This window comes from Neofelis nebulosa, chromosome 1, assembly GCF_028018385.1.
Source record: "Neofelis nebulosa isolate mNeoNeb1 chromosome 1, mNeoNeb1.pri, whole genome shotgun sequence".
NCBI classification, from domain to species: Eukaryota; Metazoa; Chordata; class Mammalia; order Carnivora; family Felidae; genus Neofelis; species Neofelis nebulosa.
Window position 1 is genome coordinate 143,325,186 of NC_080782.1, and position 26,707 is coordinate 143,351,892.

Here is a 26,707-nt window from a genome sequence, read left to right on the forward strand (position 1 = left end):
AGACTTTTTCCTGTGGTTGATTTCAAGTTTCATAGCATTGTGGTCTGAAAGTGTGCATGGTATGATCTCAATTCTTCTATGCTTATGAAGGGCTGTTTTGTGACCCAGAATGTGATCTATCTTGGAGAATGTTCCATGTGTACTCGAGAAGAAAACATATTCTGTTGCTTTGGGAGGCAGAGTTCTAAATATATCTGTCAAGTCCATCTGATCCAATGTATCAGTCAGGGCCCTTGTTTCTTTATTGATTCTGTGTCTAGATGATCTATCCATTTCTGTAAGTGGGGTATTAACGTCCACTGCAATTACCACTTTCTTATCAATAAGGTTGCTTATGATTGTGATTAACTGTTTTATATATTTGGGGGCTTTCTTATTCGGAGCATAGACATTTATAATTGTTAGCTCTTCCTGATGGATAGACCCTGTAATTATATAATGCCCTTCTTCATCTCTTGTTACAACCTTTAATTTAAAGTCTAGTTTGTCTGTTATAAGTATGGCTACTCCAGCTTTCTTTTGACTTCCAGTAGCATGATAGATAGTTCTCCATCCCCTCGCTTTCAATCTGAAGGTGTCCTCTGGTCCAAAATGTGTCTCTTGTAGACAGCAGATAGATGGGTCTTGTTTTTGTTTTTTGTTTTTTGTTTTTGTTTTTGTTTTTTTTTATCAATTCTGGTACCCTTTGTCTTTTGGTTGGAGCATTTAGTCCATTTACATTCAGTGTTATTATAGAAAGATATGGGTTTGGAATCGTTGTGATGTCTGTACTTTTCATGCTTGGAGAGATGTCTCTGGTACTTTGTGGTCCTTGCAACAGTTCACTCACAGAATCCCCCTTAGGATCTCTTGTAGGGCTGGTTTAGTGGTGATGAATTCCTTCAGTTTTTGTTTGCTTGGGAAAACCTTTATCTCTCCTTCTATTCTGAATGACATACTTGCTGGATAAAGGGTTCTTGGCTGCATATTTTTTCTGTTCATCACATTGAAGATTTCCTGCCATTTCTTTCTGGCCTGCCAAGTTTCAGTAGATAGGTCTGCTACTACCCTTATGTGTCTATCTTTGTAAGTTAGGGCCTGTTTATCCCTAGCTGCTTTCAGAATTCTCTCTTTATCTTTGTATCACAATTTCACTATGGTATATCTTGCAGAGGATTGATTCAAGTTACATCTGAAGGGAGTTCTCTATGCCTCTTGGATTCCAATGTCTGTTTCCTTCCCCAGATCAGGGAAGTTCTCAGCTATGATTTGTTCAAGTACACCTTCATCCTCTTTCTCTCTCTCTTCTTCTTCTGGAATTCCTATGATATGGATATTGTTCCATTTGATTGCATCACTTAGTTCTCTAATTCTCCCCTCATACTCCTGGATTTTTTTATCTCTCTTTTTCTCAGCTTCCTCTTTTTCCATAATTTTATCTTTTAATTCACTTATTCTCTCCTCTGCCTCTTCAATTCGTGCTATGGCAACCTCCATTTTATTTTGCAGCTCATTTATAGCATTTTTTAGCTCCTCCTGTTTCTTAGTCCCTTGATCTCTGTAGCAATAGATTCTCTGCTGTCCTCTATGCTTTTTCAAGCCCAGAGATTAATTTTATGACTCTCATTCTAAATTCTTGTTCTGTTATACTGCTTAAATCAGTTTTGATCAATTCGTTATTTGTCACTACTTCCTGGAGTTTCTTTTGAGGAGAATTCTTCCGTTTTGTCATTTTGGGTAGTCCCTGTGGTAGCTCCAAACTGCAGGGCCCTTCCCCTGTACTGTCCGGAGAAACATGTGTTGGTGCACGGAGCCACTGTCAGACCCAGTGTCTGCCCCCAGCCCAGCACTGGGGCCATAGTCAGACTGGTGTATACCTTATCTTCCCCTCTCCCAGGGGCAGGAGTCACTATGGAGTGGTGTGGACCCTGTATGGGCTGCTTGCACACTGCCAGTCTTGTGGTACTGCTTTGATGGGATCTGGCCAAGGGCATATTAGCTGGGGTGGATCCGCAAGGTGCACAGGGGCAGGAGTGGCAGGCTTAGCTAGCTTTGCCGTATGCCTTTTTTTAAAAGAAATTTTAAAAATGTTTATTAATTTTTGAGAAAGCACAGGTGGGGGGAGGGGTGGAGAGAAGGGGGACAGAACATCCAAATCAGGCTCCATGCTCACAGCAGCAAGCCCGATGTGGGCTTGAACTCATGAACTGTTAGATAATGACCGAGCTGAAGTCAGATGCTCAAACAACTGAACCACCCAGGCATCTTCTATGGTATCTTTTAAAACATAACTATTATCATTTCCCTTTCTAGTGTCCTCCCTCCAGATGATCTTACCTTTGCCATCAAATGGCCTGAGTTGTCTCAAACACATGAGTGAACTTTGAGTAGCTGCCACTTTCTACCTCACCAAGTAGTTACCACCTAAATGCTCCTCTTCATGAGAGAATAAAAAGCAAAAGCAAAAACAAAAACAGAAACACAAAAAACCAAAACCTACCACAGCCTTATCCCCTTGGCCATACTTGTTTGTCTCTGTAGGACATGGCGGAAGGGGACTGCTGTGGTAAAGCTAGACGCCTGGCTGGTAGCGCAGCTTAACAGCATGCTGGGTGAAGTTAATTAACCCATCCAGATAAGAGACAGAAGCAAGAAGCACATTTCAGAGCGCCAGACAGTCTTGAGCATCAGGATAATTTTGGAGGGAGTAAGATATTTTGAAGTTATGCAGGGATCTCTATTAAAGTGATAACAGCTGGTACCAGCTTGATGAATCAAGGAATTTTTATAAGAAAGACAAACTGCACACTTCCTGTGAAACACAGCCAGACTAATATTATCAGGGATCACGGCAAAAGCACTTGCTACTGTCAAGTCAACACACGGTCTCATTGACCTTTTAGAAAAGGATGAAAATAGGTTTAGCAAAAGCCAGCAAACTATGTTGAAAGGCCGGAGGTGAATGGTGGGAGGTCTGAGCAATTTTACTAAACCAGCCAATTGACAATAATGGGTAAACGGTCTTCTCCTTTGAGAACCTGGGGATAGATGTGGCCGCCCATTGGTAAGCCTGCGCGTTGCTTGCAGGGCACTTTACTGACTGTCTTTGCCTTTTTTGGAAGGCATTTCTTTCATGAATCTGAACCTCGTGACTGATAAGTGTTCTTTGGCCTTGACAAGAAAGGCTCAGCTTTGCTTCAGGATTTGTTTTCTGCCAAAGCCATGGCCTTGAAGCCCCGAGGTATCCGCCTCGCAGCCCAAGGCCATTATCCGGGCAGCACATTTCCATTTCCTTGAACATTATCTCTTAAAGGTGTAATGAACCTTTGTGAGGAGATCCCACCATAGTTGTTATCTTTCTAGGGGGCCATAACGAGTTTCGTCAGTATAAGTCTAATTTTGGTGCCTGTTGCTTGCCTTTTTCTGTGTCAGGAACACACACACACACACACACACACACACACACACACACACACACACAGCCGGCCTCTTATTGTACTTGAATACAATTCTTTCGTTTCTTCTTCCCACCCTCAGCCAAAGGTAACAATTGAATTAGGTCCCGTGGTATGAAATCCATTTCTCATTTGTGAGCCCGAGCCCACTTCTTCTGCTGAGTGCAGAGCTCACAGAATTCCCTGAGTGACCCTTCTCAGGAGACTTGACTCCAAGGGCAATGGGGCCGTCCTCTCCAGAGGAACCGGGATGCCGATGGCCCCATCTTTCTCTGTGGCTCAGTAATGAGGCCCATTATTGACAGTGCCCTCTCTGCTCACTGACTCGCTTAGCATTTTTCTTTTCAATTTGGATCTTGGCCCGCACTGTGCCCCTCTCATGAAGCACGTGCCATTAGGATTTTAAAATAATGGGGAGAACGCTATGGCACCGCTTGCTGGTGATACGACTCTCAAACTGTCTACAGATTGCCGAGTCAGTGAAATGTTTTGACAGAGAGAAATATGTGTTGTCAACATTGCTTTCCCCGTGCTTGAGAAGGGAAATTGAAACTGTTCTTCAGCAGGGTTCAGATGTTGATGACTAGAATGATCTCCTCAAAACAAATGACTACAGACCATTTTGTTTTCCTTTATGCCTCATTCTTCTCTAATGAAATGCCCAATTAAAAGCAGGGCTCATGTGCTTTAAAAAAAAGGGCTTAGGAAGGATTCTGGGAAGCAGCTGTGACAGGAGCCATCCCTCATCATGGGAGAAAATCACAGTGCCATTGTGAAGAAACAGTCTGTGTTGTGACCTCCAGGGTCCTGTGTAGAGATTTTAAAGGAGACTCAGAATAAGTGTAACCTTTTAAAGACAGAAGGTTGTGTGTGTGTGTGTGGGGGGGGGAATAAGTGTAACCTTTTAAAGACAGAAGGTTGTGTACATATGTGTATGGCGGGGGGGGGTGTGGAGAGATGAATTATTTGTGATACATCAAACGTCCAACACCGGCTAGAAATAGGGAAAAAAAATTCCCCGGTAGAGTGATATGTTTAGGACAACTTGTGAATTTATCTGTGGGATTAAGTGGAATATGGAACTGTGCAGCTGTGTGTTGTCTCCTCACAAAATGAGTTTCTCTCTGTTTCCCTGGCAGGCGTGTTCTTGTTAAGAGCTTGTTCGGAGTGGGAACACGGGTAGCTCTGGGAGCCCTGCTGACCATTATCTTCCCATTCAGGTCTGTATTGCGGAAACTGCTCTCTATTTTCTCATGTAGAGAACATTCTTGATAAGGGAAAATGTTGACAACTTTGCCTTCTTTTGAGAGTCAGTCAGGAAACATTTCTTCTTGTCAATCTCCTTTTATGTGCTGGGCAGGAGAAAGGAAAGGGGATATTGCTTTGGGGAATAACCTTGACTTTCAACAGGCATTTAACAACCAGTATTTTCTTGAGCACCTACCATGTGCAGGAGTATTTGCTAGTCCTTGCAGGTCATTAAAAGGTAAATGAAGCTAAATTCCTGTTCTTAATAGCTTAGCAGATTTTCCTTTAAAAATTAATTTCCTGGTGGCTCAGTAGGTTAAGCTTCTGACTCTTGGTTTTGGCTCAGGTCACGATCTCATGGCTTGTGGGTTTGAGCCCCATGTCAGGTTCTTGGCTGACAGTGCAGAGCCTGCTTGGGATTTTCTCTCTCTCTCTCTCCCTCTCTGGCTTGTGCGCTCTCTCTCTCTCTCTCTCTCTCAAAATAAATAAACATTTTTAAAAAATCTATTACCTAATTGGAAAGGCTATAAAATGGATACAGATAAAATAATAAGGGAATTGGTATGGGTTGAACTTCCTGTGGCTCACTCTGAGGGTTCTGGAATCAGGCAGGCCTGAATTTGAACATTGACCCCACCACCTATCCCCCATGACGTGGGTTGGCACAGTGTATTTTAAGCTAAGTATCCATTTTTCTCCTTTGTTAAATGAGGATAATGATACCTACCTTACAGGGGAATGGGATGGGGATGAGTAAATGAGGTACCAAGAGTATAGCGTCTAGGGCTTTGCCTGGTACGGAGGAGTTTCCTGGAATGTCAGCTGTCTGCACTGTGATTTTATGCCACGCTCCACCCACTGTCAGTCATACTGATGCCTGACACAAATCTGCTCTGCACTTCACAAGTGGCCTACTGACATTATGATGACATCTCAACTGTGTCATAGCTCTGCAATGTAGAGAAATCCAACACAGATAAGCACGTTATAGTGAGGGTGGTTCTGTGAACACTAACTTTCCAAAGTTTATAAGGCTGAGTGCATCTTGTCCTCATCAAACAATGATCACCCAGGGTGGGGTGCAGACTTACATCCTTCCACCAATATCCTGACGTTCCTCCCTGGAACCTCCAGCATTATACCCTTGTTTCCCCTTGGAAGTTAGGCATTCCAGGTGATTTGCTGTGGACAGTGACATGTGATCAGAAGTGACTTGTCTCACTTCCAGAGGAAGCTTTAGAAGTTTCCGTTCTCATGGCCAACATGAGTGAAAGCACAGGTTGCAATGGAGCTTGTGTCAATCTGGGCACATGAGATACTACGGTGAGCAGGATCCCTCTTATAATCCATGTGAAAAATGGAACATGAGTGAGAAACCAGCTTTTGTTACCTTGCACCACTGAGACGGTGGGGTTGTTTGTTCATAGTCTGTCTGGATTGAGTAGATTGCACACAGATTCTAGTAATTCTGAATTTGCTCAAAACACTTCAGTGCTTCTCCTGGTAAAAATTGCTTTCAGGGGACAACCACAGTATCCATGTAAAGCCATATTTGCTCTCTGCCCTATGGCAGTGTCACCCGGCTTCATCCTCTATGTTATTCATTAGAGTTGACTAATTGTAGCCACTGAGAAGAAGAGATTGGACCCCACTGAGCAGTTGTCATGAATGGACCTTCAGAAGCAGTGGTGAACAAAGACTCAGGGTGGGAGTGTGGCTTATGGAGGCCACAGTTCACCCAGGGTGCTGGCCATAAGGCAATAAGAGGGGGTCTGTTTATAGAACATTTAAAAACAATAGAACCCACCAAGATACAGTCTGTTTTTTGTTGTCACTGCAAATGTGCAATTCTAAGCAATGTTAGGGAAGAGTACTTCTCTATTCTACACTCCTATGTTCCCCCTTTGTTTTTTTTTAATGTTTATTTGTTTATTTTGAGAGAGAGAGAGGGAGTACATGCACACATTCTTGTGAGGGTGAGTGGGGGAGGGGCAGAGAGAGAGAATCCCAAGCAGCCTCCATATTCAGCGTGGAGACAATGTGAGGCTTAAACCTGAGAACCCATGAAGATCATGACCTGAGCCAAAATCAAGAGTTGCACCCTCAACCAACTGAGCCACCCAGATACCCCTGCTTTCCCTCTCTGTTGTGTACCTGCTCAAAAGCAATTGCAAATAGGTTTCAAAACTTGTGAGCAACAGAAAAGTAATTGGAATGCACTGCCGTGAGTGTTTTGGAAGAGGTAATATTCTTTTGGGATATTGATTTAAAGAAAAAAAAAGAAGTCATTTCATGGGGCGCCTGGGGTGGCTCAGTCGGTTGGGCGTCTGCTTCAGCTCAGGTCATGCTCTCACGGTTCATGAGTTCGAGCCCCGCATCAGGCTCTGTGCTGACAGCTCGGAGCTGGGGCCTGCTTCAGATTCTGTGTCTCCCTCTCTCTCTGCCCCTCCCCCACTCACGCTCTGCCTCTCTCTATCAAAAAATGAATAAATGTTAAATTAAAAAAAAAGAAGTCATTTCACTCTATAATGGCCCTTTGTTTATTCATTTGGATGTTGGTTTATGAATTTGTATCTAGTCTCATGTGCATTTGTCTAAATCCTGCTCTTTGGATTGTTACAATCTATAAGGGCAGGGCTGGGACTCGTTCATTCTTAGGTGTCCCTAAGGTCTGATCAGTGCTGAACACTTAACTGGACCCCCCATATATGAAGGATGACTCAAACTATGTTAGCAGCAAACAGTATTTTCCTTTTGTTTTTTGCCCCTCATGCTTATGAGAATCAGGGGCAGGCTTTGAGGGAGGGATCTTGTTGTTGATGGGAGGGATCTTGATCTTGATGCAGACAAGCTCTAGCAGACTGCCCTTTGGAAAGTGATACACTCCGGCTTCCGGAGCTAACAAAGATGCAAGGCTGCTGCTTGCACACACACGAGACGCCACACATGCCCACCTATGAAGGAAAATCAGGAGCGGATGACTCCTCTGTGTCCATTGCACACGCCCAGGATCGCTCTTGGTGAATATCACTCTTTGTTTGATGTTCTTCCTACATCCTGTTATTTTCATGCAGTGAGCATCAAGAAGGATGTGGAAAAAGAAAGAAAAATGTTGATTTATCTCAGGAGCCACACTATTTCGAAGTGTGAATCTTTAGTGCAGGTAGGATCATACAGGAGCCAAGAAGGGAAGTAGGCTGGAGAGAAGTTTGGATGTTGGCTGGTTAACTCCAGGCTTCAGTTTTGGAAAGTGTGAATGAAATACTGGTAAAGACGGTGATTAGGACCAGCCCACAGTAATCAGTAATTGTGGGCTGTTCCTGGATACCAGGTCATAGTGAGCTTGGCCTTGGGAAGAAAAGATTACTCTTCTGAACTTTCATTGTTTTATGGAGAAGTTACGATCATGTAAGTGAGGGTTTGGGGAAGCTTGGGTATGAGAAGGAGTCTTTTTACCATTTTCCATGCCCACCTTAATGTTTTCTGGGTGAAAGTCTAATATTGAACAGAATATGTGTAGCCACTGGCAGGAGTCTATGCCATCTTCCATGGGACCTTTCAGATGGAGAGTGGCCTTGGGCAGACCATCTTGTGAACTGGAGCAGGTCTCCAGGATTGGGTGGATATCATCTGGAAGTTTCAGATGTGGCCCCGATTCTGGGATAATGAAATGAGGAAAAGGCAGACAACTCAGGGATTTTCATTTCTGATTTTTCCAGAAAAGTGTAGGGTCATTTTGAGCTCCTGGGATAAGAGGGTAGAGGATGAAGAGGCTGGAAAATATGCATATTTCTCTATTGCAGAGGCTCTTTTCATTGGGGTTTGCCAGTAAGAATATAGGTGATTGACATGTAAGTACTTCTGTACTTGAAGGCTTGACATGAGATCGAAATGAAAGAGGCGTCCAGATGTTTGGCTTTGTGGCTGCTCCCTGAGAAAAATTCCTAGACTTTTTTTTTCACTATCCTTTCTGGAAAGAACAACTGAGTGGGCAACCCAGAACTGACACTCAGTCAATCAGGTATACCTGGCTGATTGTCTGAGTTTTAAAAAATAATTCTTGCCTTAGGAGATGTTGTGTGTCTATTTTTCTTGGATGTCTGATGACATGCTTTGATGCATAAGTGAATTCAAGAACTGTTATTACCACCATTTTCTTTACAGGAAGGCCTTGGGTAAATTGCAACATGATCTCCAGTGTCCACTTCCCATTTGTTATTCAGACAATAAAACGGATATAACTCCATGCATGACCTTGGGTAAGTCACTTACCAAGTTTAAGCCTGTCATCTATGAAATGTCAGCGGTAGACTCAGTGACTTCTCAGGTTCCCGCTAACACTAGAAGCCTGTGACCTGTTGGCAGGCAGGGAGACAGCAGTCCCAGGCAAAGGTGTATGTGCAACCCTCACATTGTTCCCTCTCTGTAACTTAAAATTTCCTTGGTGACTCAGTGATACTATTTCACAGAGGCCGCCCTTCAGATGGTGTTTTCTCTTTTAGCTCTAAAGCAAGATTTTAGACTTTGCAAGAAATATTCTGGATAAAATGAAACAATTAAAAACTTGATCAAAACATTTCGTTGTAGCTCTGCACATAATTTCACAAAACCGCTCCCCTTTGTCTCTTCTTTGTTAAAGGATTTAGGCAGCTTGCTCCTCTGGCATTCATCAAATATCTTTTTTCTCTCTAGTTCAAAATGAGCTCTGTTTCCTTTTTCCTGGCTAGATGAAAGTCTGTGTACCCTGGCCTTCCTGATACCACCCCAACTATGGTGGAACCACGGTTCGTGAAGCTCCAGATTGTCAATTTCAAAGGCTAGTTCGGAGATGGGGGATGAAAACCGAGTGTCAGTTTTCCTCTTCAGATCTCTCCAAAACACACTGTCTCTGTATTATTTCAGAAGACCCATTGAAAAGTAGACTGTTTCCTTCCCTGACTTGGCACCAAATCAAGAAGTGGCATATAATGTATTGTTGTGTTTATTATGCATCATTTTGCTGCTGACACCGGGGCCATCAAATATTGGGAAATTTACAGCCAGGGAGGTCCAGCCATCATGCCTGAAGTGAAGGACAAAGTATTCTGCTATTTATCTCCAGCTCTGGCCCTTTATGGTCAGACAGTGAGCAATATACTTATCAAAGTCAACATAACCTTCACTTTAGAAAACACACTTGTCTTTAATTGCCAGAATAAGAATGCTTAAACAGCTTCTGTCTTAATAATAGGGGGGAGGCAGAGTTGATGTAAGTTTTGAGTATTTTGTTATTTGCCAGTAGTGGTGTGCTCAATTAAGTTTTAATTCACAAATGATGATTATATATTATGCTGGAGAAGTGGAAAAACTTGTGGAGTTAAAAATGTTCATACTGTCTAAATATATGTCATACTTGTGATTATAAACTTATATTTTATATTTTTAGCTGGATTATATGTATCATAAGATTATAATTACATAATTATGGTATGTACATACATACTTATGACATACATATTTATGTTATGCAGGGGTTTTTTTGTTGTTTTGTTTTGTTTTGTTCTGTTTTTAGTCAAAGCTGAGGCCAGTAGTTCTACTGCTGTGCCCTGGCCCATAGCAATTAGGAGCCCGGATACTAGAGGCAGAAGAATATGAGTTTAATAGTACCTCCTATATGGAGGTGTTTTAAAGATCAAATGAGATTGTGCATGTGGGAGAATGCTTAGCACACCTGGTACATTAGAAGAACTTGAAGAATATTAGCCATGATTAGTACTGCCCCCTTCTTATTATTGTAAAAAAGTATTCTACAGAAAATATATATTGCCAAGTGCTTTATGTAGTAGAAGAGGCAGGAGGCACACCTGGGTGGCTCAATCAGTTAAGCACCTGACTCTTTGTTTTGGCTCAGGTCATGATCTCGTGGTTTGTAGGATCAGCCCCGTGTTGGGCTCTGTGCTGACAGTGCACAGCCTGCTTGGACTCTCTCTCTCTCTCTCTCTCTCTCTCTCTCTCTGCTCCTCCCCTGCTCACACGCACACATGTGAGATCTCTCTCTCTCTCTCTTTCAAAATAAATAAACAATTAAAAAAAAAAGGAGAGGCAGGAAGAAAATGTTATTCTGACTTCACAAAATATGTATACATATGTGTGTGTATGTATGTATGTATGTTATGGCACTCGATGGTCCTTGAGAGGCATATAATTCCAGAAAGTTCACTGAGATGACTCAGAAAACCCAGCAGAGCATTGAAAATAATTCTTGGTCGGTAAAGCATTTGTGCTGACCTCAAGTCTTACCTGTTCTCTTAAAAAGGTATTACTCTTTAGAGTTGGCTTGATCTGTATAGTGGATGTCTGAGCATGGAAAGGTGGCGATGTTTCTTTGGAAATAGGCAGATTCTGGAATGTGGTAGTAAGCCTTGTGCCAGATGAAAATCACAGAACACAATTAGAAGATGAACTCCAATGCTGGGAAAGACCAGGAGAATCTGTGGAATGTGGTGTCTCTTCCTAGCTGAGACCGGGAGGTCATACTAATTGACAAACAGTCTCTGAACATCAAGTCAGAGTGACAGCATTTGCTTCCTTGGGTTGTCAGAATTCCCATGTGATGATGGTAGTTGAGTTGTCGGATGGCAAATTGGAGGAATAAGCTTGGAGATATCAGGAAAGAAAATGACTATTGTAATTACAGACAGTTGGCCTGAGAGTTTTTTGTTGTTATTTTGCTGGCCTTTTGTTTTTGTTTTTGTTTGTTTCTTTGTGTGTTGTTTCTCTCTCTCTCTCTCTCTCTCTCTCTCTCTCTCTCTCTCTGTAGTGTGTGTGTGTGTGTGTGTGTGTGTGTGTGTGTGTGTTGGTGTTTTGGGGGTTTTTTTGGTATCACTATAGGATGCACTTCAGGCAAATTAAGTGTCAATGGGCTACAATTTCAGGCCACTAGTCTATTCTGAAATCACAAGACAAGCAATGGATTACCCTGTATGAAATGAGAATTACAGTTTGAGTATTTATCTCTCTCTTTTCTGTCTTTAGACTAAGTAGAGTGGACAGGAAGAACTGTTAGAATCGGCTCATGATTCATCTCTCTCTCTCTCTCTCTTTCTCTCTCTCTCTCTCTCTCTCTCACACACACACACACACACACACACACACACACACTCTCTCTCTCTCTCTCTCTCTCTCTCTCTCTCTCTAAAACCACAGGGCAAAAGTCTCGCCCAAATCTGCTGAAAAGTCCCCCTTCAAGCTACATGTGTATTATATAAACATGGCTGGGGCTTTCCCAAGAACCACCTTTCAGAGAAGAGAAACCATGATGCATATTAATAGGTGAAGAAAGCTGTGGGGAAGGAACATAAAACCGTGGAAGCCGTAAACTCTGGAAATGGATTCCAGAATGAAAGTGCTCTAAAAGCCCCGCACGCAGGCTCAGTGTGTGTGGGGCCAGAGTCAATAAAGTTTGTTGTCCTCAGTTGCCACGTACAGTTGGTGCCTTGTCTCCTGGGCTCCTCCACCTCTACCTCTTCTTCCGCCTTTTCACTTGTTGCTTTCTGTGTGTGACCCTGCAATTAATGGAGGATATGAGATTTAATGACATGGGAAATTTTGGCTGGATAATTTTTTTTTTTTTTTTAAATTGTAGATTTTAAAGAGGTATCTTGGCTAGCGTTTTGGACTGAAAACAACAACAACAGAAAATAGTCATCAAATCAGTATGCTCCTCTTCAGAGCCACGGATCTCTCCAGAAGATTATGCCTTGTGGACACAGCTGCCTCTTGGGGCTGAAGGGGTAGCTCACCTCTGGCTTATTTTGGGTACATTCTGGAAGCCTAGAAATGATTCTCTGTGAGAGTCAGCTTTCCGAGTGGCCTCCCTCTGTCCTGACACCGCAGCCTTAAAGCGCCTATGTTTTCACCATCTTTTTAAGACCAGTACAGAGTGCTCGTCACCAGGTTTACAGCTCCACACTGGGTCCCTGCTAGAGTTTCTGCCAAGCTCTGGGGGTCCCACCTAGGCCTCCCTCCGTGTGGCCACAGCACATATGTTTCCTGAGTGAACTCAGTGCTGCTGCCTGTGTGCACATTTTCAGCCTATAAATTGTCTACATTCCTCTGCCTGTCTGCTAGGCCTCCAGCCAGTGCTAGATTGTATGTGAGAATGCCACATTTCCCAAGAGAGAGAGAGCTGAGCACTCCTGCCTGGACGGTGTGGATCAACCCTCAGTCGCTGAAAAGGAACAGGCTATATAGCTTGTTCAGTCCTCTCCTTTGATCAGTGTCCCAGGGCAGGGCCCAGGTGCTCTGTGTGCAGATGAGTTCAGCTGCCTCTGACAGTGGGGTGTGTGACCACTCTGCTTCAACTATAGAAGAAGGCAATGTATTTATTTTGTTTCAGGCTTTGTTGAGTCACAGACACTCTTTTCTTTCCTTTCCTTTCCTTTCCTTTCCTTTCCTTTCTTCTTTTCTTTTCTTTTCTTTTCTCTTTTCTTCTCTTTTCTTTTCTCTTTTCTTTCCTTTTTTCTTTTTCCTTTTTTCTCTTCTCTTCTCTTCTCTTCTCTTCTCTCTTCTCCTCTCTTCTCTTCTCTTTCTTTTCTTTTCTTTTCTTTTTTTTCTTTTCTTTTCTTTTCTCTGCTCTGCTCTGCTTTTCTTGTTTTTTTCACTGCAATATGATGATTGGGCTTCCCTAGGTTGACCAGACCAGCAGTGAAACCATATCCTGTAGAAAGTCAAGCCATGGCTTGAATAAAGAGTGGATGAGTCCTTGGAGTCAAGAGAGCAACATGTCACATATATTGGCTTTAATCACATGATTGATTTTTTCCCCTGGGATTTTAACAATTGTGTCATCTTTCACATTTAAAATTTTGAAAGGTGTATAAGCCATTGGGGGAAGCTAGGGTTGGAATAGGAGAAATAGAGCAGGTCAAATGCTGAGTATTCCCAGCAGGGGTAACGTGTCACATCATAACTATTAGGACAGGAAGTTACTGAAGGTGGGCTTATTGGTACCAGTCAGGCGAAACTGATGCATCCCCTGCTTTGAATTTCTCGCTTAGGAATAGAGATGGTCTTTGGGCAACCTCAGGAGGGGAGGGAGAGGGTGGAGGGGAAGCAGGTATATCCAGGACAGATTCTAGAACCATAAACAGAATGCATATTGTTCCTGGGCCAGACAATAGAGCTCTTCTTCATTCAACACACCTTTACAGACTGCGCTCTATGCCAAGGATCTTCCCCTGGGGATACTAGCTTGTCACCATTAGTCACGTCTCCATCTTTATTAAATGTTTCCATCAGTCCATGCTTGCTAGGTGCTCCAAGGGAGTTAACTGGAATCAGCAGTGGCCTCCCTGAATTCCGTGGAAAAGACAAGATGCATATGCTTCTGCTATTACGGTGCTCAGTGTTTGGAAAGGAGCAGTTTTGCATTGTTATGCAAACACCAAGGTAATAGAATGTGTATAAATTACGGTAAGTGCAATTACTCACAGGAAAATTTGTTGGCACTTAGTCATGTCATTGTGTTCACTGCAGATTATAGCTTGTTACTTTCTGTTCCTCTAATATACTTTACCCACTTAAGTTTTGGAATAGAAATGAAGTGCTGGTGTATCATCATTTTGCCAGAAAGATATATATGTTTCTCTTATTGCATTAGACAGGTTAATATGTTTTTGCATTTTATAACAGGGAACTTTATTAGCATGATGAAATTAATGCATGCAGGGCAATATCTTCCGAACCAGTTGTTACCAGTAGATAAAGTCTGTTGTGGTAATTGCTAACTGAATGTCGGATCAGGGTTATTACTGAAGTAAAATCATTCACTGTGGGATGATCAGAGCTACAGTGTTGTGAAGGATAAAAGAACTGCCTCTTCTCCCTAGTTTTAATTAGCTGTTAAAGAGGTGTCGTGGGTGGTTTTGAAAAGCTCATCTTATCAATACTGTTATTTAGAAATGATTTATAATATTGTTACATAGTCTGCTGATGTTTCTGTCATTAAAAGTCTGTCATGGTTTCCATTATGAGCTCTGTTGTTTGAAGGCTTTGCAGACAGAGCTTAAATAGTCCCCTCAAAGTTTTGTGTGCATCTTTCTTTGAGACATCATAAGGTCTTAAACCCAGGAGTTACTGTTTGTGGATGGACCACAGTCGATCTCCATTCTTATGACAATGCCCAGCTTCAGTCCCATAAAGAGATGTAAGCCTAATTTTATGGAAGAAATGCCTTCTTTCCATAATCTATTCATTGCATTTGGAAGTGGGTCTTGGTCCCCCTGGAAATCTGCAAGAGCAGATTTGATGTAGTGTATCTTCTGCCATTTAATTGGCCAATAGGCTTTTCTACTATTAATGCTTTGAAACATTAATACAATTTCTGTAAGTAACTAATTTATGGTGTGAGGTGGTTCCCAAGTGGAATTTCCATCTTGGTCAATTCCTGAATAAGTACAAACAGAAACATTTGTGAAGAAAAACATTTTCCAAAGGGTTAGAGCTCACACTGTAATGACTACGTTCCTGAATAATCTGTTTGCAAAATCACAATTCTGTAGCTTAAGGCATATCATCGTCCCTGCATTTACGCCATTATGTCATTTCCTAGGAACAGCTGCAGGGCTGTGGCCTTTGGATTCATGGTTGTGTAATCCTTAGATTTCTAGATCTACCAGGTACCCCATACTACACAAAGGTCATTTTTAGGGAAATAATGAACTTTCACAGAAGTTTGAAATTTGAAGGCACCGTAGAAGTTACCTAGTCTTATTTATGGCTTACAGTTCAGAAAAATGAGACCAAAAGAGACTGAGTATTTGTCTAGAGTCAAGGATCTATTTAGTTAAAAGACCCTGTACAAGAATCTAGCCTGGCATAACAGTATTTCTTTCTGCTAACTGCTTGCCTTGCATTGCTATTATTTATATGTATAGCCACACACACACACACACACACACACACACACACACAAGGTAATAAAGTAACTTAGATAACAAGTCACTGTAAGATCAAAGTTCCTTCATTATTCAGTTATGGAATTTGAGCAGATTGTTCTGGCTCTGCCAGTTTACTCGACTCTCAGTGGAATGAGCTAGTAGGCTTCAGGGATGGTGTCTTTCTGAGGATAAGGTACAATTTATGTCACAGAAGTCCTCAGAGATAATGGGTCCAAATGAGCCCAGAGGAGATTTTGTTGCCACTTAAGGGTGTTATCAATCTAAAGGCAAATGCATCTGTTCCCTTTTTAGTAGTTCCTATAAAAAGATGTCGACAATCCGAAATAACTGGTACCATCTTTCCAGTATATCCCAGTGACAAGTTGGTGCAGGATTGCCCATCAATTACTCTAGTGTGGCATTTCATTACTTTTCCCCATATTATTCCACAGGTTTGCAACGTGACCAGATTTATTTATGGCCTCTGGAGAGATGTACTACTTCTAGTGCTGACAGAGGTAATCAATGCCTGAATGAGTTTGTCTACATAGTCAAGTGATACCTGGGGGACTTTCTGAGGTAGTTGAAGTCATAGGATGCCTGAAGTTATGTTGTAATGGTCACCTGCATCTTCTGAAGCAGTTCTTCCCAACTGTGGTGATACGTTAGAATCAATGGAAGACCTTGTACGAGGTCCCAGTGCCAGTGTCCCAACCCTGGTGATTCCATTTTGGGATGAAACCTGGGCACAGTAAGTGTTGAAAGCTCCCCAGGTAATTCTAACAAGATATGCCTTTTTAAAAGCTTCCCAGGGGGGCACCTGGCTCAGTCGGTTAAGCGTCTGACTTCCGATTTTGGCTTAGGTCATGATCTCACAGTTGTGAGATCGAGCCCTGCATCTGGCTGACGGCACAGAGCCTGCCTGGATTGTTTCTCTCTCCCTCCCCTGCTCTCTCTCTCTCTCTCTCTCTCTCTCTCTCTCTCTCTCTCTCAAAATAAATAAATAAACTTTAAAACTTTCCAGGAATGCAGGAAGGGTTGAAACCTACCAATGGAAAGCATAGCCCCCTTTGCAGCATTGTTTAATGAGAGGAGATTCTTTTATTATAAATCACCCATAGTTTAGCAGTCTATGTGCCATCATGAAGAAAGAGTTGGAGCTGATAGTCTTATTATACACTGTCTCAATATGATGGCTATGTGTGTTAATATTCAGATGTTCTGTTTTCACCTCAAGGGACTAACTATACCTTATTAGTTTATGTTTATCCTGACCACAGTAAAAATATGAAAACAAATAGACTACAGCAATGTGTATGTTACCCAAGGAGATGAATTTTTTTTTTGTTATTTCTATTCTATTACTATGATATTTAACTAATATTAAGAGTGGCTTCTGGGGCACCTAGGTGGCTCAGTCGATTGAGTGTCCGACTAGGCTCAGGTCATGATCTTAAGGTTCGTGAGTTCAAGTCCCACATCGGGCTCTTTGCTGTCAGCGCGGAGCCCACTTTGGATTTTCTGTCTCCTTCTCTCTCCTTCTCCCCTGTTTATGCTCTCTCTCAAAAAAAAAAAAAAAAGAAAGAAAAGAAAAAAAGAAAGAAAAAAAAGAGTGACGCCCGTTTATATTAATAAGTAGATGTTTGGGATCTGTTCATTTATTGATTCAAAATGTTGGCTTATCCTTTTTATGTATCAGGAGCCAGAATAATCAGTCTTATAAGGCAATACATCATTATCTTGAAAACTAAAATTTATTGTGGAAATAGTCAAATTATTTTGTAGAGTTACTTTTGATGCTGCAACATCTTTGAGACCAGTGCTTTAAAGTGTCGTGTGATAGGCAATTGTATGGCTTTTTCAACAAAGGACGTCTGCTAGTTTTTACTTTTGTTGGACAATAGGTATTGGAAAACTGATAGTAGTGACTCTAGAATTTCTAATATAATTTGTAAACTCTGGTGCTCTGGTTCTAAACATTTTGTTCTTAAGGCACACACTTCTGAAGCAGAGAATTTTTGATAATATTCATGAAGGGAATAAAAGATAAAGCATGAATAAAAAGTAAGCACAGAGTTATTTCTAAGAGAGAAAATTAAAGAAGTAAAAACACCCAGCAAAAGGGGTTAGTTAACGGTCATGACATATCCATAAGGTGGGATGTTATGATGCAAATTTAGAAAGTTTAAAGAAAACAGGAAAATGCTCATATTATGTAGAGAAAAAGCTGAATATAAAATGGCAGTCATATTATGATGCTGTCTCAAATGCACAAATATTGGGGTGCCTGGGTGGCTCAGTAGTTGATTAAGTGTGACTCTTGATTTCAGCTCAGGTCATGATCTCATGATTCGTGGGATCGAGCCCTGCATCAGGCTCTGCACCGAGCATGGATCCTGCTTGGGAGTCTCTCTCTCCTCTCTCTCTTCCCTCCCTTCCTCTCAAAAAATAAATAAGTAAGCCTCAAAACAAATATAATAAAATGCACAGTTATTCATGTTGACTTTGTTTTTCTCCATTCCTTGGATGCTTTGGAGTGATGGCAAAGTCCAGGAGATCCCCAGATGGTCTCAGTTGTCCCGGACACTTAGCCAGGCACAAGGCATTTGCAAAGCTGCTTTTCCCAGGTGTGGGTTTTCAGTTTCTGGCGATTCCTTCCAAGTGTGAAGCTGGATCATACTGGGGAAGACTGTGTGGGTATGTAACTAAAAGATTTACTACCTAGCAATGACTCAGATCAAAGTCAAGTGGCAAAGTGATGGGTCAGCATTCCCTTACGGTTCTTTTAGCTAATGTAAGCCATCATTGCCACTTACCACACTGTATTTTGTAGCACAGCACCCCTCTCAACTCCCTCCAAAACTATCCCCCCAAGGGAAGCTCACTAAACCAAATATGCTTCCATCCCTCATTAGTGTTTTTCTCCTTTGTGGTTGGTTTTTTTCTCATTATAATGAACTGAAAGCAGTGGTTCTCCAAGTGTGGTTCCCTGGGTCTGCAGCATCAGCTGGGAGTTTAAACTTAAAAATAATTTTTTTATGGGGTGCCTGTGGCTCAGTCAGTTAAGCGACTGCCTTCAGCTCCAGTCATGATCTCATGGTTTGTGAGTTTGAGCCCTGCGCTGGGCTCTCTGCTGTCCTCACAGAGCCTGCTTCAGTTCCTCTGTTCCCTTCTCTCTCTGCCCTTCCCCCACTCATCCTCTCTCTCTCCCTCCCTCACTCTCTCTCAAAAATAAAAAATAAATTAAAAAATGTTTTTAAATGTTTACTTATTTTTGAGAGAGAGAGAGAGACAGTGAGAGCACGAGCAGGGGAGGAGCAGAGAGAGAGAGGGAGACACAGAATCTGAAGCAGGCTGCAGCCTCAGAGCTGTCAGCACAGAGCTAGACACGGGGCTTGAACTCACAAACTGTGAGATCATGACCTGAGCTGAAGTCGGATGCCCAACCGACTGAGCCACCCAGGTGCCCCAAATATGAAAAATAAATTAAAAAAAAAGTTAAAAAAATTGTTTTACTTGTTAACTATGATGTGTTTCTTTCCTATATAATAATATTTCTCACCCAACAACTTATGGAATTATTATAGCTAATTATAACTAATTTTCACAATCACATTATGAAGCAGGTGCTATTATTTTCCTGTTTTGCGGAGAAGGAAACTGGACACAGAGAGGATAAGTAACTCACCCCAGGTCGTGCCACTATAAAAAATGCTCACAGGTCAAATACTGGCAGCAAATAGAAAATGTGAGCAGTGGTTATATCTGGGTGTGGGACTACAGATAGCTTTAAATTTCTTCTCTGTGCTTTTCTGTATTTTCCAAAACAAATCTATATTACACTTGTCAGCAGGAAAAAAAAATCCAAAATAGTATTGCCAGAACTAAGGTGGTAGTTTCAGTGGAGACTTGGTGTAAGGGTGAACCAGAACAGGAGAAAGAGGAGTTGTGTTTATTAAAAACCTTCTCTTGCAGGTCAGGTCTTCCAGGATCCTGGCAGCTGCTGAGCAAGTGAGGAAACAAAGAGCCCCTCAGTGTGGTGGGTGAGCGTCAGAGCCGGAAATCCAGGGAGGGCATGACATTGAGCCTTCCAACGTCCAATCTTTCCAACGTCTTCACAGGTTTTGAAACTTACTGTCTTGTAGGTGGCCAGTGGTAAAGTACATTTTATCACAGTATGTCCAGGAGACATTTGAGGAAGCAGAACTCAGCTCTCTATGTCCAAGGTTTAAGGAAAGTTTGGCCATAAAATAAGGCCCTGACTCATCTTTAATTAAGTGTGCAATGTGGGAAAGGAATTAGTGTCTTCCGGTGTATGGGATGGAGAAACAGCTATAAGTTTTCAAAATAGCCCATTATTAGCAATCTGCACTGAATCGATTGGTACCCACAGCTCAGTCAGCCTTTAAACAAGCTGGACAATAGCTGAAGTAATTATTTGGGGTAAATTATTGCCGTTGTAAAATGTAATCAATGTTTTATTACAGCAAAAAGAGATGTTTTTTCTTAATTTCTCTCTTCACTCCACCTCTCCTCAGCCGGATCTCCTTGTCAGAGCTCTGGAAGAATGGTATTTTGTTTCCTCCCCTCCATTGGCAAGCGAGTCCCAGGTATCCAAATGCAGCAAGACAGGACACATCTTGTAAAGGTTTTCCATTTTAATATCCCTTAATGACCAATAATGAATTCTTTATAGTTAATCTGCTGTTCTCATGAAAACAATCTAGATGGTTAAAAAAAATCAATCATTAATGAGCAGTAAATGACAGCTCCCCAACAACACAGCTGTATTTTTGTAAAAGTGATTAAACATTGTCTGCATTCATAATTGCATGGTTAATAAGAATGTTGAGCACCAAGTCAAGCATTGTTGCTAATGATGACAGATTACGATGCTACAAATGCTTTGGAGTTACAGGGCTAAATTTTCAAAGGCATTCCCTGGAACGGAATGCACACAGACCCACTAAGTATTCAATTTGCATGGACCATTACCAGGTTTGTGAGAGGCATTTGGGAGCTATGCAGTTGAGACTCTTTTGAAAATCTGGCCCATTATGACAGAAAGCATCTGTAATTAACAGTAACTGATCTCCCTTTGCCCAGTTTTGGGGAAAGGTGTAAAATGCTCTGTGTGTGATTTGATGGAGCCTAAAGGCTCTTTGGTGAGGAGTCCTGAAGGCTGGAAGGAAGGCCAAGAGTCTCTGGGGTTGTTTTTCAGCCTTAGAGGTAGGTGTAAATATCAGAGTTTTGCAAGCAGGCGACAGAGTGGGTAAGTCGTTCAGAAGGGGACTTGGTAATATCATCATTGATGATTTGCCTCTCTTGTTTTGGCCTTAAACATACTCACTAAACCTTGGGGATTCCTGGATTATCATTCATGGGTCTCTTGAAAATCTGAGATTGTCCCATGGTGCACTGGGGATTGACAACTGTGCTGAGGGATGGATTTTAATCTTTACGAAGCTGTAGGCAGAGTGAGTCACTGAGTGATGGAGCAGGCCCCATCTGCTGCCCAGTGTGTCTGTATTCAGATCAGGTATGATGCAACTCTATGTACAAAGCCATTCATGTTCACAATTTAGGAGGAAAACTGCATGCTGAAATGTAACTTATAAATTTGAGCATTCTTGGAAAACCCTGGTCTCCCTCTGGGATGGCGAGGGACCCAGAGAGACAGTTGGGGGTTAGTTAGGTAGTGTGATATTTTGTGCTGTTGTTGACTTATTCTAGCTTGCATGGATATCTTACCTTGGCCTAGAGAACACAGACCGTGTGTATTATTCTTCTGACTTCACCTCACTCAGTGATGATTTTTTCTGGATCAGCCATCCCTTGTCTGAGCAGAGGGTTACAGAGTCTCAGTCTGCAAGACAGGCTGACATGGGGTTAAGAGCATGGTTATAAGATGCCTGGGGTTGAAATGCTCCTCTATCACCCATTGGTGACATTCTCTACCCCTGAGGCCTCATTTTTCCTCATCAGCAAAATAGGAGTGACATTAATAGATACTTGTAGGGTTACTGTGAAGATTCAATAAGGTATTTGAAAGTCTTAGCCGAGTGCTCGATACAAGTTAGTTGTTCCTGTATTTATCATTGTTATGGCCACAGGTCTGGGTCCTGAGTGAGGGAGGACTGCAGCTGAAGGTGGGATTCCTTCAGCTAGGCTGTGTCATTTTTTATAGATCCAAGAGGCAATGAGGGGCTGCCCTTAATCCATGTGCTAAGTGGCTGTAGCCAAGAATAGTTACTTATATAGTATGGGCTGAAATGTGTTCCTCCCACACTTAAGAAGGTACATGTGTGTTATGGAGGGAGGGAAGAGAGTCACCAGCCCAAGCAGACAGGTCAGCCTAGAGGCGTGGCAGCTGTCCTAGTTAGAGGGTCCCCCAACCCTTATCTCAACATCTAAAAACACAGCGCTCTTCCAGAGCCCCATTCAGGACCGGTGTTGAAATGTTAGTAGGTCAGAACCTTCTGGAGCCTATGATTTCCAGCTCAAGCTTCTGGCTATTATGTCAGTGGGCAGGGGAACTTCTTTGCTCCCCATACCCTACAACCAATCTTACTATTTTTTCTTCCATTGTTTATTGTTTAAAATACGAGGAAACGAGTATACATAGATTTCTTTCCCAGCCCTTCTTGTCACATAAATGTGGTATACTGTGCACAGATTTTCACTTTGCTTTTGTTTACCTAACAATATATTCTGCAAATGTCTTGGAAAAGTATGTATCAATCTTTCCTAATCCTTTTTACCATGGATTCCATTGAGTGGATGTACCATAGTATAGTCAACTAGTCCTCCAATTGATGGATATTTGGGAGGGCACTTTCTTTAATAAATAGCAGAGTCTGGATGGCAACTTAAACATCCTGCAGGTTCTAGTACTTTCTTGTTCCCCCTTCTTGCTCCTGGGGTTGTTTGCCCTCTAATGACTTAGCGGGTCCTCCTCAGAGATGATGGTCAAAAAATATGTGCTGAATGAAAGTGAATCACAAAGGAAAAATGGGTTTGTGTCTTTGTCTTAGTTCTCCTCTCTTCTGTTCCAAACCCCTTGGATTCTTCATCTGTAGCTTCAGAAATCCTAAAAATATGACAGAGAATTAAAACCAGAGGCAGACAGTGATATATGTCAGTTGTTTCTTAATAAAACTAGAAGAAAAGAAAAAAAACACCTCAAAGGCAGAAATAGATGCATGGTGTCATAAAATTTTAAAGAATCGCATGAGTGCTCAACATTTTAAAGTAATTAAAAAAATGAAGCGATGTAGGAGAGTGTGTGGCTCCAAGGAGTTAATGAAAAACTTGAAATTATAATTTTAATACCCATCTTTACTTTAATGCTCAATGTCTTCATCTGGCAAATGAAAATCATACTGGCTGTTACTTCTCTTGGGGACAGAGAGTAGTGGCCACTAGATTATCAGAAAGTATTTTGTAAATACGAAATGCAAAACCACAGTAGTAATTTGCATGGTGATGATCTTCATACCTCATTGGCATAAGTGATTAGCAAGAAGATTAGTCAGGACCATGCATTCTTGGGATCCTTCCTAACGGCAAATGCCAAGGTGTGCAAATCTTCTTACCTGAGGCCGAAGTAAAGTAATCTCAGACTGTATGAACATTGTTGCATGTGGACATTGTCCCACTGGGAAGAACTTATGCTTTGATCCAATCCAGTAGCAACTTTCCTCTTTGGGGAGGCCAGGCATTGCCCCCTGACATCCCCGACCTTTGTGACTACCCTTCTTGTTTATCTGGCTCCTTCCCGCTTCTTGTGTTTGTTTATATTGTCCCCGAGCTAAGAATTGGCTCTTTTTTGTGCTCCATCATGGCAGATCTTGCACTGAGAACCCATCTTCAAACCAGTTCGACCTAGTGTTACATCCTCTTGTGCGGCATGGAGACTGGTACACCTGGCAGCGGGACCTGGGTCCATTTTCTTAACTTCCACGAGGCTCAGCTTCATGGTCTGCAAAACACGGAGTATTGATGATATTTACATCTCCAGATTAAATTTAGTTCTACTCTGTGATACTCTCTTTGATGAGTCTGCCCTTCTAATGACACACCACTTTTGGTTAGGATGCCTGTTACATTTATGAGACTTCAGTCTCTGACACACATCTTGATACTTGACAAGAATGGCTTTGCATTGTCATCCTGCTGTGTTATAGGCATAAAAAGTTTACATCCCATAGTTTTCAGATTTCCTTCTAGAGAGCAGAGGCTAAGTTTTTATTGAGCATCTATTGAGAGTCAAAATAAGGCTTGCAGGTTTTTAGAACTAGAAAGGGATATAGGGATGTGTCATGTTGCTTTTTCTGGGATGGTCACCACAATAACATTCATCTGTCATGTTCTTCTACAGTGTGGTCTTGCCACTTTACCATCTAGAGGTCAAGTCTAATTCTTCTCCCTTGAATCTGAGAAAGCTTCAACCAGTGGAATACAGTAGAAGGGGGCATTATATGACTCCCAAAATTAGGTCATAAAATGTCATGTAGCTTCTCCCTTATTGAATAGGATCATCACATTTTGGAGCTTCCAGTCTCTCTCAAGAAACTCAGACTCCCTGACGCTGCCATCCTTGTGAGGAAGCCCAGACCACATGGAGAGGCCACCAGACATGTAAATAAATAAGTTGTCTTGAAAGCAGATCTTCTAGCTCCCACTGTTTCAGCCTTAACCACCGAGTATCCTCATGGAAGCCCCAGATATAATGGAGTAGAGAAAAGCTTCCCCACTGTGTCCTTTCCAAAGTCCTGACCCACAGAACCCATATGCATAGTAAAATCGTTGATGTTTTATGCCACCGAATTTAAGGTAGTTTGTTGGACCACAAAGATAATTGGAACAAGTGATCACAATTTGAGTACCTTGTTGTGGAGATTACATAGGCTTAGAGAGGTTAAATAAATCGTTTTATTCAAACAAGGGCTTAGTGGTGGGTTTCTGTCTTGAAACCCCATGCCCTCATGATTCCTTGTGTCATATACCTTTCTAGCTCTTGATGTCAGCCCCATGTATTAGCAAAGTTAAAACTTGACTTCAGGCCCCTGTCCTCCAGAGATAATACATTTTAAGATGTACTCTATTCATACAGTAAGCAATGAGGCAATGAATTACATTATAAGCCTAGCATGTAGGAGTCTATTGCAGACTTTAGGTAGTGAGACATATTGGGAGCTCCTAGAGAAGGGACAAGGACAAAGAAATGGAAAGGGAGAGGTGACACAGTCTGCTGAAGTTGGAGCCTTGCAGGGGAGGGAGTGGGAAGCAGCACAGCAGGATTACGATCACGAGGCACTGGTGGGGAAAGAAGGGTTGAAATTGCTTCAACTTTATTGAGGCAAGCAACTGTGTGCTGACAAGTTGAAGGTTGATGAGCAGCTTTAGCCAACCTCTTGCTGTCTACAGCTAGAGGGGATTTGAGCAGGGGCCGGCACATGGAGCCAGAAGGAGCAGAAGGGGGCAGCAGGGGAGGGGATAGAATGCTGCAGGGGGGATGGGGAGACACTCAGCAAGTCTATGGAAGCAACCTGGTGAGGTCTACTGAGGAGAGACATGGGGAGCCCAAGAAAAGAATTGGGGAACAGTTGGCCCTAAGCATGCAAAAAGAATTGGAGACGGTGGGAGATGATGAAGGGAATAAAAGCACCAATAAAAGATGTTCAAAAAGAACATTGGGAATGGAGTTCAAAGGCAGTTGAAGAGTATCTGGAAATAGATGGGAAAAATGGTGATTGAAACCTGTTTTGGGTGAAAATAGTCAGTTGATTCAGTTTTTGATAAAAGACAATAGTTTGGCTAAGAATTTAAGTGGCATGGCGTATTTTAAATACCTTGCATACAAAGAAGGCCATATTGTATTTCTAAGATGTCCCCCAAAGTGAGGTGGTACATGTTGTTTTATTATAAGAGAAATTATATGTATGTAAAATTTTTCAGTAGATGGGCTGAGAATTGCATTTTCTTGGATTACTCGGAGAAAGAAATAACATTAAGAATAAAAGCCTATAATTGTAATGACAGAATAAAAAAATCAGTAAGAGAGAGAGTTTATTGTCTAACCAGTTTCTTTAGTCTTTGAGACTAAAGAAACAAAACCATAAGGAGGTAATTGGTCTAGTTCATACTCTGGAGTTCTTCCTAATAATCAGAGACCTTCTGGTCCTTATATATTGACTTCAACTATGAAATCTTGATGATGACGATGATGTTGATGAGGATGGTCATTATCGATGGTGGTGGTAAGGATGATGGTGCTTCCTATATGCCAGGCACTGTTTTAACTGCTTTACATATATTAACTAATTTAACTAATTTAATATATGGATGAGTATACCAAAGCATGGTTCTCTTCTTTTTTCTTCATCCTATTCATGTCTATTTCTACCTAAGTAATTGGGTAGGATTAGAAAAAAACCCTATACATGATAAATAAAAAGCAGTTGTCTGCAAGATCCTGCTTATCTCAGAACCTTTTGTCAACTCCCTTCACTGAGGCTCTGCTTAGGAGTGAGTCATGTGTCTCTGTGTTCCATACTGCTAAGGTATTTGCTTATCAATGGAATGACTAATATTGTCAATGGAGTGTTTGTTTTTTCTGATGGTGGGAAAGTGGAACATTATGAGACTGGGGTTTTATTCTTTACTGGCTCTCTGATATAAAGGAAATAATAGGAACTCTGGAAATGGACAAGGCTTCACATTTGAATCTTGGCTCCACTTCTCATTAACTGTTTGACTTTGGAAAATTTATTTATCGTCTTTCTATTGGCTTGTAAAATGGCAGGGTCTTTTTGAAGATTAAGGGAAATGAGATATGAAGTGCCTAGGAAGCTGCTTGAGAATTAGTAAGGGTTCAGAATTGTATTCTGCTTTTTTTGCTTTTTTATATAATTGGTAAGTGGTGATTGCAGGTATCTGATATTAATCAAATCGAATGTTGATAAGTCCTTTGTAGATGAGGCTGAAAACTTCAAATTTTCATATGCCCAAGGATTATGTTTCTCCATTATGAAATGATCACTGAATGAAGGGCTAGAAAATAATGATGAGTTTTAGGCACATGAGAAAAGAACACCCAAGAGA

General features: G+C 41.7%; 1 long non-coding RNA gene across 1 annotated transcript in view; it reads left to right on the forward strand.

Annotated features, from left to right (window-relative positions):
* The window catches only part of LOC131516867 (uncharacterized), a 206,319-nt gene that overhangs the window by 5,216 nt on the left and 174,396 nt on the right, over positions 1-26,707 (forward strand). The window contains exons 2-9 of the long non-coding RNA XR_009264277.1: positions 4,574-4,654; positions 8,847-8,941; positions 12,307-12,479; positions 13,962-14,111; positions 16,054-16,119; positions 18,139-18,298; positions 19,577-19,722; positions 20,140-20,249. This is a non-coding gene — a long non-coding RNA (uncharacterized LOC131516867). The remainder of the gene's footprint in view (positions 1-4,573; positions 4,655-8,846; positions 8,942-12,306; positions 12,480-13,961; positions 14,112-16,053; positions 16,120-18,138; positions 18,299-19,576; positions 19,723-20,139; positions 20,250-26,707) is intronic.